Below are 13,646 nucleotides of genomic sequence, written 5' to 3' on the forward strand. Positions count from 1 at the left end.
ATGTTCCAGTAAGTTATAATGAACTGGATTAAAACAGACGAGATTTACTAATGCAAATGTTGCAGAGAAAACCTGCTAAAAAATGCATAACACTGAGTCATAGTGAAATTATGTAATTGCATGAATATTAATACTATTAGTGCATTGCTCTATACAATACAAACATACTTTGTAGCCATCTGAGATATCACAGACAGGTTTATCTGCACAAGTCCGTCTGTGGGATTCCACTGTTCGTCGTGGGAGGTGAAGCTCAGCATCACTTGGGTACCAAAGGATCGAAATCCCTGGGCTAGACAATGCCACATTCCAGCTTTGCATATTTATTTAGGAGACTCACAATCCAATTTTGCCCATTGTAAATGTGTAGTAGATGCAAATTTGTAATAAAAAATCAATGCACACCTTGAATATAATCGTGATGCATAGTAAACACAAATTATATAGTATCCAGAAATATTATAACCTACTTTATCCAACTGTATTGGAAGCGATCATGAGCAAAATGACTGTATTCAGGTGCACCTTCATCACCTGCATGTATAGGTGATGTCATGTGCTCACTACATCCTATATGCGACCAATGACGGAATCCCAGCTATTAATGCATGCACAGTATAATGCATTTGAATAAGCAACACAAGGAATAATTGCAAAGAAATGATGATAGATTGTCTTACCAGACACATGCTGCTTCATACAATAGTTAATAATTCCAGGTAAGTAAGAGGATACAGGAGGACTGATGGAGCGGACAACCAACCTGCTCTACAGATGAAGCCTCCTTAGCAGGTGAGAGACAGGATTATAGGAAAAAAGACAGGACAAAATGGGTTGGGCTGCTGGTGAAACACATTACACTAAGGAAGGCTTGTGTTAAACTACCAGTCTAATGGTGAAGGAGGGAGGTGGAGAGCAGGGAGGAGGGGACAAGGGATTGTCTCTCAGTGAATCTGTGTAACATGCTTTCCTTGATGCTCCTTTGGGATTCTGAAGCATGGCAGACCCTTTCATTGCTGTGGTGATGTAGGGCAGACTGCGGGAAGATGCACAGTGATGATCTCATGTGTACCTGTGTACCAAGAAAGAAAAAGGCTGGGTATTACTTTTATACACACAAGGAATGTAGTGACTAAATATTGAGATGTTTACCATAATATTTTTATAATATTTTTCATGCATCACTTTCAAACACAATAGTGGTACCTTTACGAGAGACACAAAACTATACTTTGTGGAACACCTCTGGGACCTGTGGAGATGTACCCAGGTGCACTGTACAGTAGAAGACACTGTTATTACAGCACTTGGCTTCACTGGCTGGTTAGCATCAAAGACGTCTTTAAGAGTACATGTAATATTTTATATTGATCACAATTTACTGTGCATCCAAATAATGCATAAGTGCAAACATATTTTATAGTAACCAGTGGATTTCCACTTGGTCACCATTATAAGGGCACAAGTTAGGATTTTGCTAAGCTCATGAACCAGACGTCTTCATGCTGTCTCGTAGACCTCATGCAAAGCTATTCCATGTGGACAAACTCAGATGACAGTGCAAAACATGTCCATCTAAGGCTACTTTCACACTAGCGTTTTTTTAAATCCGTCACAATGCGTCGTTTTGCAAAAAAAACGCATCCTGCAAAAGTGCTTGCAGGATGCGTTTTTTCCCCACAGACTTCTTTTGACGACGCATTTGCGATGGATTGGCACACTTCACATCCGTCTTGCGACGGATGCGTCGTGCTTTGGCGGACCGTCGGGAGAAAAAAACCCTACATGTAACGTTTTTTTCTCCCGACGGACCGCTTTTTCCGACCGCGCGTGCGTGGCCGGAACTCCGCCCCCACCTCCCCGCACCTTACAATGGGGCAGCGGATGCGCCAGAAAAATGCATCCGCTGCACCCATTGTGCAATGCAGCAAACGCTAGCGTCGGAATCTCTCCCCGACGCATTGTGACGGGGAGATTCCAACGCTAGTGTGAAAGAAGCCTAAGATACATTGGGCGCCATAACGTAGTACCTCTGTGGGTTGTTCTATTCTCTCTGATGGAAGGGAACACCTCTATAGCCTTTAGAGAAATTTGCCACACTTCATCATAAAAAAATCCTGAGTGCTTCAGTATAACAGTATAAGCACAAAGAACTGTATGATAAGCCCCTAAATTACCATAATCAAGGCACAGAAAAACCTTTTTTGAGATTGTGAACCGAAATTGAGCAAAAGTGGTTTATAGAAACATGGACATCTAAAGTGAGATGGTCAGTATGCACAATATATGTTAGAACTAAAAAACACCCCAGACATTGAGTGAGTTTTTTTTTTAACTCTGCTGTTGTCTTCGGTCTGGGAAGACCGATTTTGAACTTTGGTATTTTTTGGGGTGTTCAAGATGTGGTTCTGAAATTTGTGGTTGATTGACTTAAATGAGGATGGGTCGGTCGGTTTCAGAGCCGCATCTTGAATATTTTAAAGAATATTGAAGTTCAAGGTCGGTCGTTTTTGACCGAAGACAACAGCAGGGTTAAATCAAAAATATCTAATACAAGCCAAGACTGGGTACTGTTCTAGTACATATTTTCTTATTTTACTAAATTCATAGAATAGAAAAGAGCATGCCTCATTCATGGGCATCTGGAGCACCCAATGTGTCTATGCTGCAATCCCATAAATTATAATACACATATAAACAATACTAAATTACAAAGAATTTTCCTAGAAGGCAGAGAAGTTAAATAATTGTTGAAATGATAATCACACGTGTATTTTTAGATAATTAATGGATACTTTCTTAAACAAACAGGGATCATGCAACCGGACAATTATTGAAATGGTTTTAATGTTATTTTTAATTTAATTTGTTTCTCTGAAAGCATTTTTTTTCATCGAAAAAGCTGTGACCAGATGTTACATTAAATGCCAACGTATAGAAAACACACTACACACGGCATGCTAAGAATGTGATTTTTCTTTCTGCCATTTTACCATAGTCTTCTCTATACATCCTGTAAAATGCCAGCATGCAAAAAACAAGGTCATAAGTATCTCCTGATGAAGCTAGTTTGCAGAGAAATATATGGGTAATGGAGGTGGGGTTGTGTGCTAGGTTTTAGCAATTGTGGTGACTGTCCTTTGGAAAAGTATGGCGGTGTGTACTGCAGACACACCACCAGCATGACTACAGGAAGGTTGAGAAATAGTGCTCTCAGGCAGCAATGTTGGAAAATTCACAAATAGGGGACTTAGTCCATCATTTACATTTTGATAATTTAGTTGATGTTGAATATATCGCATCATCATTTTAAATAATATCTCGTAAAAACAGTAATTTTAAATAATGGCAATATGTATTTTAATCCTGCACTTTGCAGTATCATATTTTGTTTTATGTATTCCCTACTTTGAGCTTCGGTACATTTTGTAGATTAGGCCACAAAGAAAGGAGTATGGCTGCAAGATCAGAGTTGGCAGACTTTGTTTTTTGGTCTGATACATGGAGACACATTAAGGCAACGTTCATACGTTCCGTATTTGGTCAGTATTTTAGATCAGTAGAAGTATAGGAAAAGTATAATAGAAACACGTCACCACTTTTGCAATTTTCACCCTCTCCTGGCTTTGGCTTACAAATACTGATGTAAAATACTGTTCAAATACTGATAGTGTGAACACGGCCTTAGAGTAAGAGTTGTATAAGCAAAGCTGTATACAAAATCTCTAAAATTTCCAAAATGGTAGGTCTTGCGAAGGGTTCCCAGTGTTAAGGTGCTCGTATCTACCAAGAGCGTAGTCCATCACAGCTTGTTGTGTTTGGTGCCATAAACTGCGAACAGCAGCTTCACTGGCAGCATGAGTCCTAGAATTGGACTATGGAGCAATGAAAGATGGTGGACAGGTCTGATGAATCATGTTTTCTTTTACATCATTTTGATGGAAGAGTGCATATCCATGTGAAAAAGAGAGCACGAGGATCTAATATTGGAAAAAGACAAATCAGCAGAGACAATGTGGTGTCCTGGACAATGATTTGCCTCTAAACCTTTGGTCCTGGCATTTTTATAGATGAACATTATGCAGACCACATACTCCTCTTTATGGTAACAATATTTCTTAACCGCAGTGGCCTTTTCTTTAGTAGGATAATGCCCCTGCCACACTGCAACAACGGCTCAGAAATGGTTTGTGGAACATGACAATAAGGCCGGAGTAAGGGTATGTTCACACGTTCCTGATTTCCATCCTTTTTTTTTCAGGACTGTTTTTTAAAAAACTGCAGCTCTTGGCAGAAAACGCAGGTCCTTTTTTTGGTCCTTTTTTGGTCCTTTTTTGATGCGTTTTTTGATGTGTTTTTTGATGCAGTTTTCTAGCCAGAGTCTGTGTGTTTTCTAGGAATTTTTTTAGGGTTAAAATGGCTGAAAATACCCTAACCCTACCCCTAACCCTAACCCTACCCCTAACCCTACCCCTAACCCTAACCCTACCCCTACCCCTAACCCTAACCCTAACCCTACCCCTAACCCTACCCCTAACCCTAACCCTACCCCTAACCCTACCTCTATTCTAACCTTAGTGAAAAAAAAAAAAAAATTCTTTATTTTTTTTTATTGTCCCTACCTATGGGGGTGACAAAGGGGGGGGCGGTCATTTACTATTTTTTTTATTTTGATCACTGAGATAGGTTATATCTCAGTGATCAAAATGCACTTTGTAACGAATCTGCCGGCCGGCAGATTCGGCGGGCGCACTGCGCATGCGCCCGCCATTTTGCAAGATGGCGGCGCCCAGGGAGAAGACGGCCGGACGGACACCGGGAGGCCGGGTAAGTATAAGGGGGGGAGATTAGGGCACGGGGGGGGGGCATCGGAGCACGGGGGGGGCATCGGAGCACGGGGGGTGACATCGGAGCATGGGGGGGTGGGATCGGGGCAGCCACACTCCACCCACGCACTTCCGCCCGCTTCCCCGCACTTCCTGCTGCAGCGGTTCTGCACCACGAACCGCAATAAAACCCGCAGATCTATTTTTGATCTGCGGGTTTTACTGCGGGTTTGACCTCACAATGGAGGTCTATGGGTGCAGAACCGCTGCTGTTTTACAAAAAGAAGTGACATGGTACTTCTTTTTTACCGCAGCTAATCAGTGCGGTTTTTTTTTTTCAATTCAGGACCATGTGCACAGTGGGTCCTGTTTTCCATAGGGTACAGTGTACTGTACCCTGCATGGAAAACAGCCGCGGAACCGCAGCGGCAAAACCGCTGCGTTTCCGCGGTAAAAAACGCACTGTGTGAACATGGCCTAACACTACAGCGAGATACGGCCGAGTCTCGCAGGTTAAAACCAAGCTCTGGCACCGGCACTCCGGAGCTGAGTGTGCGGCTCCATGTATTGCTGTGCGGCTGCACGCTCCGCTCTGGAGTGCCGGTGCCAGAGCTTGGTTTTAACCTGCGAGACTCGGCTGTATCTCGCTGTGTGTGATCCCGGCCTAAATGTGAGATATTCACTTGGCCTCCAAATTCACCAGATCTCATTCTGAGTGATCATCTTTGGGACATGCAGGGAAAGTAAGTCTGATCTCCAGAGTTCACACATCACAACTTGCAGAATCTGCTGCTAACAGCCTGAAGGACCTTAGATGACGTCGCAGCTTGTGATTGGTCGCGCGACGCCCATGTGACCGCTCACGTGACCAATCACAAGCCGCGACGTCATCGAAGGTCCCTCAGGCGCTCATTCTTAGGAAGGAAGGCTGCCGATGAGAACCAGGGCGCGTCCGAGGGTAAGTATATCAATATTTTTTATTTTGATTCTTTATTTTACACTTAAATATGGCTCCCAGGGCCTTCAGACCCTGGGAACCATTAGAAACCCAATGCACTGCATTGGGTTTCGTGTTTCGGCCGACCCCGACCCCGACTTTTCTATAGGATCGGCCGATTTCACTCGACCAGACTTTTGAAAAAGTCGGGTTTCGTGAAACCCGACCCGATCCTATAAATAGAAAAGTCGCTCAACCCTACTAGATACAACAGTGCACTCATAGGCTAGGGTCACATTGCGTTAGCAGCAGCCCGTTCAGCACATACGCTAACGGGCTGCTGCTAGCGCAAGTGCCTGCGCTACATCACGCTAGGGCAGATGGAGCTTTTGCTAGCTCCATTTACGCTAGCAGTGACGGACCCGGAAACGCTGCAGCCAGCGTCTCGGGTCCGTTACTCAATGACGGCGCATCACTAGCGATGCGTCTGACATTGCATTCAATGGCAACGTTAACAGAGTACGTTACACCGCGTTATGCCGCGGTGTAACGTACTCCGTTTAATGTTGCTCCTGAACGCAATGTGAACCTAGCCTTACAGATCTTGTAGTGTCCATGTCATGATGGGAAATAGTTGTGTTACAGTCATTAGGTGGAACAACACAATATTGAGTAGTTCTAATATTTTGGCTTATCCTTGTATATTACCCTATGCAAAGCGCTTATAGTAAGATTTTAAATGATTCTTAAAAAAGTAATTAATTTTAAATAACATCTGAAAAAAGTGATGCTTTCATAATGCAAGTGAATATGGTGGGAAAGAAGGGCACATTTGGACAATTGTATATGCACTATGTAAAAATTAGCCAACAAAAAAAATGCATGTTGCATTGACAAATACGCTAGTGTTTGTAAATTTTTTCTTTCATACAGATTAAAACACCACAGTATAATAGTGTGTGAAGAAATCCTGAAAATTAAAATGTAGTTTTATTAAAAATAATTTTAGCAAAATAGCAATAATATAGTTAGAAAAATATGCAGACATATACAGCAATAATAATCCTTCAAACAATAGACTTCTTATCAGTATTCTTCTTTGAGGGATATTGTGAGGCTAGATTACCACCTTTTACAGAAATGGATGCGCTGAAAGAGTAATTTGCATTCAGTTGCAGAGCAAATAAAATGATTGTGTCAATCATTGTTTCACCATTAGTAGGGCTACACTTACACTGTGTTTCGGCTCAGGAGATATACTGTAAGAGCTAAAGTCCTCATAGAGTGTAAATAATATAGGCTGTGAAATGGTAGGATATGGGCTACAAGTCATTGTTTGCTTTTATACAAAAACACCATCTTTATAGAAAAGTGACCCTTGAGACTCTTTTATCTCATTCATCCACACTGTTCTGAGGTATATGATCTCTACTAAAGCAGACGTGCCAGTTCTTCCCCAAAAAGAAAAACTACTGTGTCTTGGTCTCTAATACTCATCAAACAGCAGTGGCAACGTACGAGGCTTTTCAAGAGCTTTCACTGACAATTATATTGACGTTGTCAGCCTGCTCCCTGCCACCACTAGCTATGCATGCCTGCTGCCAGATAATATTGCACACTTCTTATGTAACGCCCTTCAAAAACTACCATGGGGAAAGGATCTGTACACTTTTGACATTTTTTTATTATTATTGTCCCAATCAATCTACATTAAAAAATGAGCAATTTTACAAAAGTCCTAAAAAATTTTTAATTTGTATCATTTTTGTCTCCAGCTCCTGTATAGATTCTGTATTTCCATGGTAACTGACAATACACAATGTCTACGTAGTGTAATCCTGCCCTCTTGCATTGTCATACTTTCCTTTATTTGTTCCTTACCTTGAGCATCAGTACCATTCGGTATGTTAGCACAGAAAGAAATAAGTACGACTTCAAGATCAGACTTGATGGACTTTGTAGTTTGCTTGTTACCTTGTAAACATATAAATTGAATAAAAGTTCTAGAAACAAAGCAGAATACAATATCTCTAAAATACCTTTCATGCATCACAACTTACTGTGTGTAGGGCCAATAAACACTTACACTGGTAGCATGACTTCTAGAATATGACTATGGGGCAATGAAAGGTGTCTTTGTCCAATGAATCATGATTTTGTTTTACATCAATAATCTCTTTCAAACATATTGGCCTCCAAATTCTCATTATGATTGAGCATCTGTGGGATGTGCAGGAAAAACAAGTCAGTGCCATGGAGGCCGGACCTCAAAACTTCCAAGACTTAACGTGAACCTATCATATAAAAAAACCTCTATGAACCTGCATATATAGGCTTTATCTGCAAGTTAATAACATTCTGAAGCTGCCTGGAGCCCGCCATGAGAGCCTCACTGCCAGGAGGAAATAAACTTTATTCCTCCCAGAAGCCTCGGGCCTTCAGTCATAGGAATCGTTCACTTTTCATGTCTTTGCCATCTGGCCCAGACCGACATGACAACTTCTTCCAGCCACGACTCGGCTGCAGAGATTACAACAGAGATAGATTTCATGTCTCATATTTTCAGCGCTGTCCCCAATGGGACTATTCCCAACCTGCACAAACTCCTCATCCTGCTGATACCCCAATACTGAGCCGCTGCCATATGTGTCCCTATTGCTGCACATACTGTGTGGTACTGTGTGTTCTCTAGCTGGTAAAATAACCCTCTAGAACAGTATTTCTCAACTCCAGTCCTCAAGACCCCACAGCAGGTCATGTTTTCAGGATTTCCGGAGTCTGTGTCACACCCCACAGTATGGTGAACCCTCAAGTTCCTTTCTAATAGGGTGTCAGCTTCACAGGTTTCATTTCCCACATCACTGTCAGTCTTTTTGGGGTACACGTCAGGTGACATCATGTCGGTAAGTTGGGCAGACGAACCCTTCATACTGGTCACCCCGATGTCTGACCCGTCAATTCTGGGATGTATTTCTGACTTAGCGTATGGCCCTGCAACAACAGAGAGACTTCCATCCTCCTGCTGTAGAGGAACACCCTCTTTCCACAAATCCGAGAACAATTTACAGTCCCGGCCTACTATCACCGGACAAGGTAAGTTTGGAACTATGGCGGCCTCCAGACTTGAATGGCCGCTGACCGTCTCGAGTTGCACCAAGGCCACTGAATAAACCTTAGTGTCCCCATGGATGCATGTGGCCTCAATCTTCCTTTCCGATATTACAAATTTATGCTCTACAGCCCTTACTAGGGTCACCGAGCTCCCCGAATCGACCAGACCAAATACCTCTTCTACGTCTGCATTCAATTCTAGTACACATCCACGTAACCTCTTGCTGGGTGGGTAGTTCATGGAGCAGATTGGACACGCATAGTACAATTGCCCCAGGCAACAGTTCGATGATGCATTCACTGCCGCCTCTTTTCCTGCCACCCCCTCTATTTGGGTTACCGCCCCCTTTTGGGAATCTGCCCCCTTTAGGTTCACTACCCCTTTATGGTACTCCATCCCCTTTTTACCAACCATCCCTGTGTGGGTTACCACCCCCTTATTGGGGACACCACACTATTAGGGACACCACCCCTTCTCTGGGGTACACCCAATGGTACTCTCAGGCACCAGTTCACACACGTCTCTTTGGGTCGCACTGGCCCTTTAAGAGTCTGGAAAAAGAGAAAACTTTTTTTTTTTTCAATTCTCCAGCTCCTGCTGGTAATCACAAGCCGCTGCTGCTGAACCTCTTGCTGCAACTGCAGCTGCACTCCACCGCAGACTTCGTGGACCCGCCGATCCACAGCAAGATGCTTGTCACCTTCGTAACCCCGCCGAGTTACAGCAAGACGCTTGTCACCTTCGTAACCCCGCCGAGATACAGCAAGCTGATGACTGTATTGGGGAACCTGTTATGACCTGGTGGTCTGGACAATAATGGGCCTGGTGGTTAAGAGCACACGGAATGACCTGATAGTTACTAATAATATAGGACGAGCTCTGAGACGTGGGAACTCTGCTGACCGCAATCCCTAATCCTATCACACACACTAGAAATAGCCGTGGATTGCGCCTAACGCTCCCTATGCAACTCGACACAGCCTAAGGAACTAGCTAGCCCTAAAGATAGAAAAATAAAGCCTACCTTGCCTCAGAGAAATTCCCCAAAGGAAAAGGCAGCCCCCCACATATAATGACTGTGAGTAAAGATGAAAATTACAAACACAGAGATGAAATAGATTTAGCAAAGTGAGGCCCGACTTACTGAACAGACAGAGGATAGGAAAGGTAGCTTTGCGGTCAGCACAAAAACATACAAAAAGACCACGCAGAGGGCGCAAAAAGACCCTCCGCACCGACTCACGGTGCGGAGGCGCTCCCTCTGCGTCCCAGAGCTTCCAGCAAGCAAGACAACAATCAAAATAGCAAGCTGGACAGAAAAATAGCAAACCAGAGAAAAACAAGCAGGAACTTAGCTTCTGCTGGGAAGACAGGTCACAAGAACGATCCAGGAGTGAACTAGACCAATACTGGAACATTGACAGGTGGCATGGAGCAATGATCTAGGTGGAGTTAAATAGAGCAGCCGGATAACGAATTAACCTCATCACCTGTGGAAGGAACCTCAGAAGCCGCAGCCCCACTCACAACCACCAGAGGAAGCCCATGGACAGAACCAGCCGAAGTACCATTCATGACCACAGGAGGGAGCTTGACAACAGAATTCACAACAGTACCCCCCCTTGAGGAGGGGTCACCGAACCCTCACCAGAGCCCCCAGGCCGACCAGGAAGAGCCAAATGAAAGGCACGAACCAGATCGGCAGCATGAACATCGGAGGCAAAGACCCAGGAATTATCTTCCTGACCATAACCCTTCCATTTGACCAGGTACTGGAGTTTCCGTCTCGAAATACGAGAATCCAAAATCTTCTCCACCACATACTCTAACTCCCCCTCAACCAACACCGGGGCAGGAGGATCAACGGATGGAACCACAGGCGCCACGTAGCTCAGCAACAATGACCTATGGAATACATTATGGATGGCAAAAGAAGCTGGAAGGGTCAAACGAAACGACACAGGATTAAGAACCTCAGAAATCTTATACGGACCAATGAAACGAGGCTTAAACTTAGGAGAGGAAACCTTCATAGGAACATAACGAGACGACAACCAAACCAAATCCCCAACACGAAGTCGGAGACCCACACAGCGCCGGCGGTTAGCGAAACGTTGAGCCTTCTCCTGGGACAATGTCAAATTGTCCACCACATGAGTCCAAATCTGCTGCAACCTATCCACCACAGTATCCACACCAGGACAGTCATAAGACTCAACCTGCCCTGAAGAGAAACGAGGATGGAAACCAGAATTGCAGAAAAACGGCGAAAACAAAGTAGCCGAGCTGGCCCGATTATTAAGGGCGAACTCAGCCAAAGGCAAAAAGGACACCCAATCATCCTGATCAGCAGAAACAAAGCATCTCAGATATGTTTCCAAAGTCTGATTAGTTTGTTCGGTTTGGCCATTTGACTGAGGATCGAAAGCTGAGGAAAAAGACAAATCAATGCCCATCCTAGCACAAAAGGCTCGCCAAAACCTCGAAACAAACTGGGAACCTCTGTCCGAAACGATGTTCTCCGGAATGCCATGTAAATGAACCACATGCTGGAAAAACAATGGCACCAAATCAGAGGAGGAAGGCAATTTAGACAAGGGTACCAAATGGACCATCTTAGAGAAGCGATCACAAACCACCCAAATGACCGACATCTTTTGAGAGACAGGGAGATCCGAAATAAAATCCATAGAGATATGCGTCCAGGGCCTCTTCGGGACCGGCAAGGGCAAAAGCAACCCACTGGCACGAGAACAGCAGGGCTTAGCCCGAGCACAAGTCCCACAGGACTGCACAAAAGAACGCACATCCCGCGACAAAGACGGCCACCAAAAGGATCTAGCCACCAAATCTCTGGTACCAAAGATTCCCGGATGACCAGCCAACACCGAACAATGAACCTCAGAGATAACTCTACTAGTCCATTTATCAGGGACAAACAGTTTCTCTGCTGGACAACGGTCAGGTCTATCAGCCTGAAATTTTTGCAGCACCTGCCGCAAATCAGGGGAGATGGCAGACAAAATTACCCCCTCTTTGAGAATACCCGCCGGCTCAGGAACACCCGGAGAGTCGGGCACAAAACTCCTTGACAGGGCATCAGCCTTCACATTCTTAGAGCCTGGAAGGTACGAAACCACAAAATCAAAACGGGAGAAAAATAGCGACCAACGAGCCTGTCTAGGATTCAACCATTTGGCATACTCGAGATAAGTCAAATTCTTGTGATCCGTCAAGACCACCACGCGATGCTTGGCTCCTTCAAGCCAATGACGCCACTCCTCGAATGCCCACTTCATGGCCAACAACTCTCGATTGCCAACATCATAATTGCGCTCAGCAGGCGAAAACTTTCTAGAAAAGAAGGCACATGGTTTCATCACCGAGCCATCAGAACTTCTTTGCGACAAAACAGCCCCTGCTCCAATCTCAGAAGCATCAACCTCGACCTGAAACAGAAGCGAAACATCTGGCTGGCACAACACAGGGGCAGAAGAAAAACGACGCTTCAACTCCTGAAAAGCTTCCACAGCCGCAGAAGACCAATTGACCACATCAGCACCCTTCTTGGTCAAATCAGTCAACGGTTTAGCAACACTAGAAAAATTACTGATGAAGCGACGATAAAAATTAGCAAAGCCCAGGAACTTTTGCAGACTCTTCACAGATGTCGGCTGAGTCCAATCATAAATGGCCTGGACTTTAACAGGGTCCATCTCGATAGTAGAAGGGGAAAAAATGAAATCCAAAAATGAAACCTTCTGAACTCCAAACAGACACTTTGACCCCTTCACAAACAAAGAATTCGCACAAAGGACTTGGAACACCATTCTGACCTGCTTCACGTAAGACTCCCAATCATCCGAGAAGACCAAAATGTCATCCAAATATACAATCAGGAATTTATCCAGGTACTTTCGGAAGATGTCATGCATAAAGGACTGAAATACTGATGGAGCATTGGAAAGCCCGAATGGCATAACCAGGTACTTAAAATGGCCCTCGGGCGTATTAAATGCTGTTTTCCATTCATCGCCCTGTTTAATACGCACAAGATTATACGCACCATGAAGATCTATCTTGGTGAACCAACTAGCCCCCTTAATCCGAGCAAATAAATCAGACAGCAGTGGCAAAGGGTACTGAAATTTGACTGTGATCTTATTAAGAAGGCGGTAATCAATACAAGGTCTCAAAGAACCATCCTTCTTGGCCACAAAAAAGAACCCTGCTCCCAATGGTGACGACGACGTGCGAATATGACCCTTCTCCAAGGATTCCTTTACATAACTCTGCATAGCGGCGTGCTCTGGCACAGATAAATTGAACAGTCGGCCCTTAGGAAACTTACTACCAGGAATCATATTGATAGCACAATCGCAATCCCTATGAGGAGGTAGGGCACTGGATTTGGGCTCATCAAATACATCCCGGTAATCCGACAAAAACTCCGGGACTTCAGAAGGGGTGGATGACGAAATAGACAAAAATGGAACATCACCATGTACTCCCTGACAACCCCAGCTAGACACAGACATAGATTTCCAATCCAATACTGGATTATGGACCTGTAGCCATGGCAACCCCAAAATGACCACATCATGCAGATTATGCAACACCAAAAAGCGAATATCCTCCTGATGTGCAGGAGCCATGCACATGGTCAATTGGGTCCAGTACTGAGGCTTATTCTTGGCCAAAGGCGTAGCATCAATTCCTCTCAATGGAATAGGATACTGCAAGGGCTCCAAGAAAAAACCACAGCGCCTAG

General features: G+C 44.3%; 1 protein-coding gene across 1 annotated transcript in view; it reads right to left on the bottom strand.

The window, feature by feature from the left end:
* SEMA4B (semaphorin 4B) overlaps positions 1 to 862 on the bottom strand; it is a 454,316-nt gene extending 453,454 nt beyond the window's left edge. Inside the window, exon 1 of the mRNA XM_069766179.1 lies at positions 681 to 862. The gene's annotated coding sequence lies outside the window, so the exon portion shown is untranslated. The remainder of the gene's footprint in view (positions 1 to 680) is intronic.
* Positions 863 to 13,646: the final 12,784 nt, after the last annotated feature.

This window comes from Ranitomeya imitator, chromosome 4 (assembly GCF_032444005.1).
Source record: "Ranitomeya imitator isolate aRanImi1 chromosome 4, aRanImi1.pri, whole genome shotgun sequence".
Lineage (NCBI taxonomy): Eukaryota > Metazoa > Chordata > Amphibia > Anura > Dendrobatidae > Ranitomeya > Ranitomeya imitator.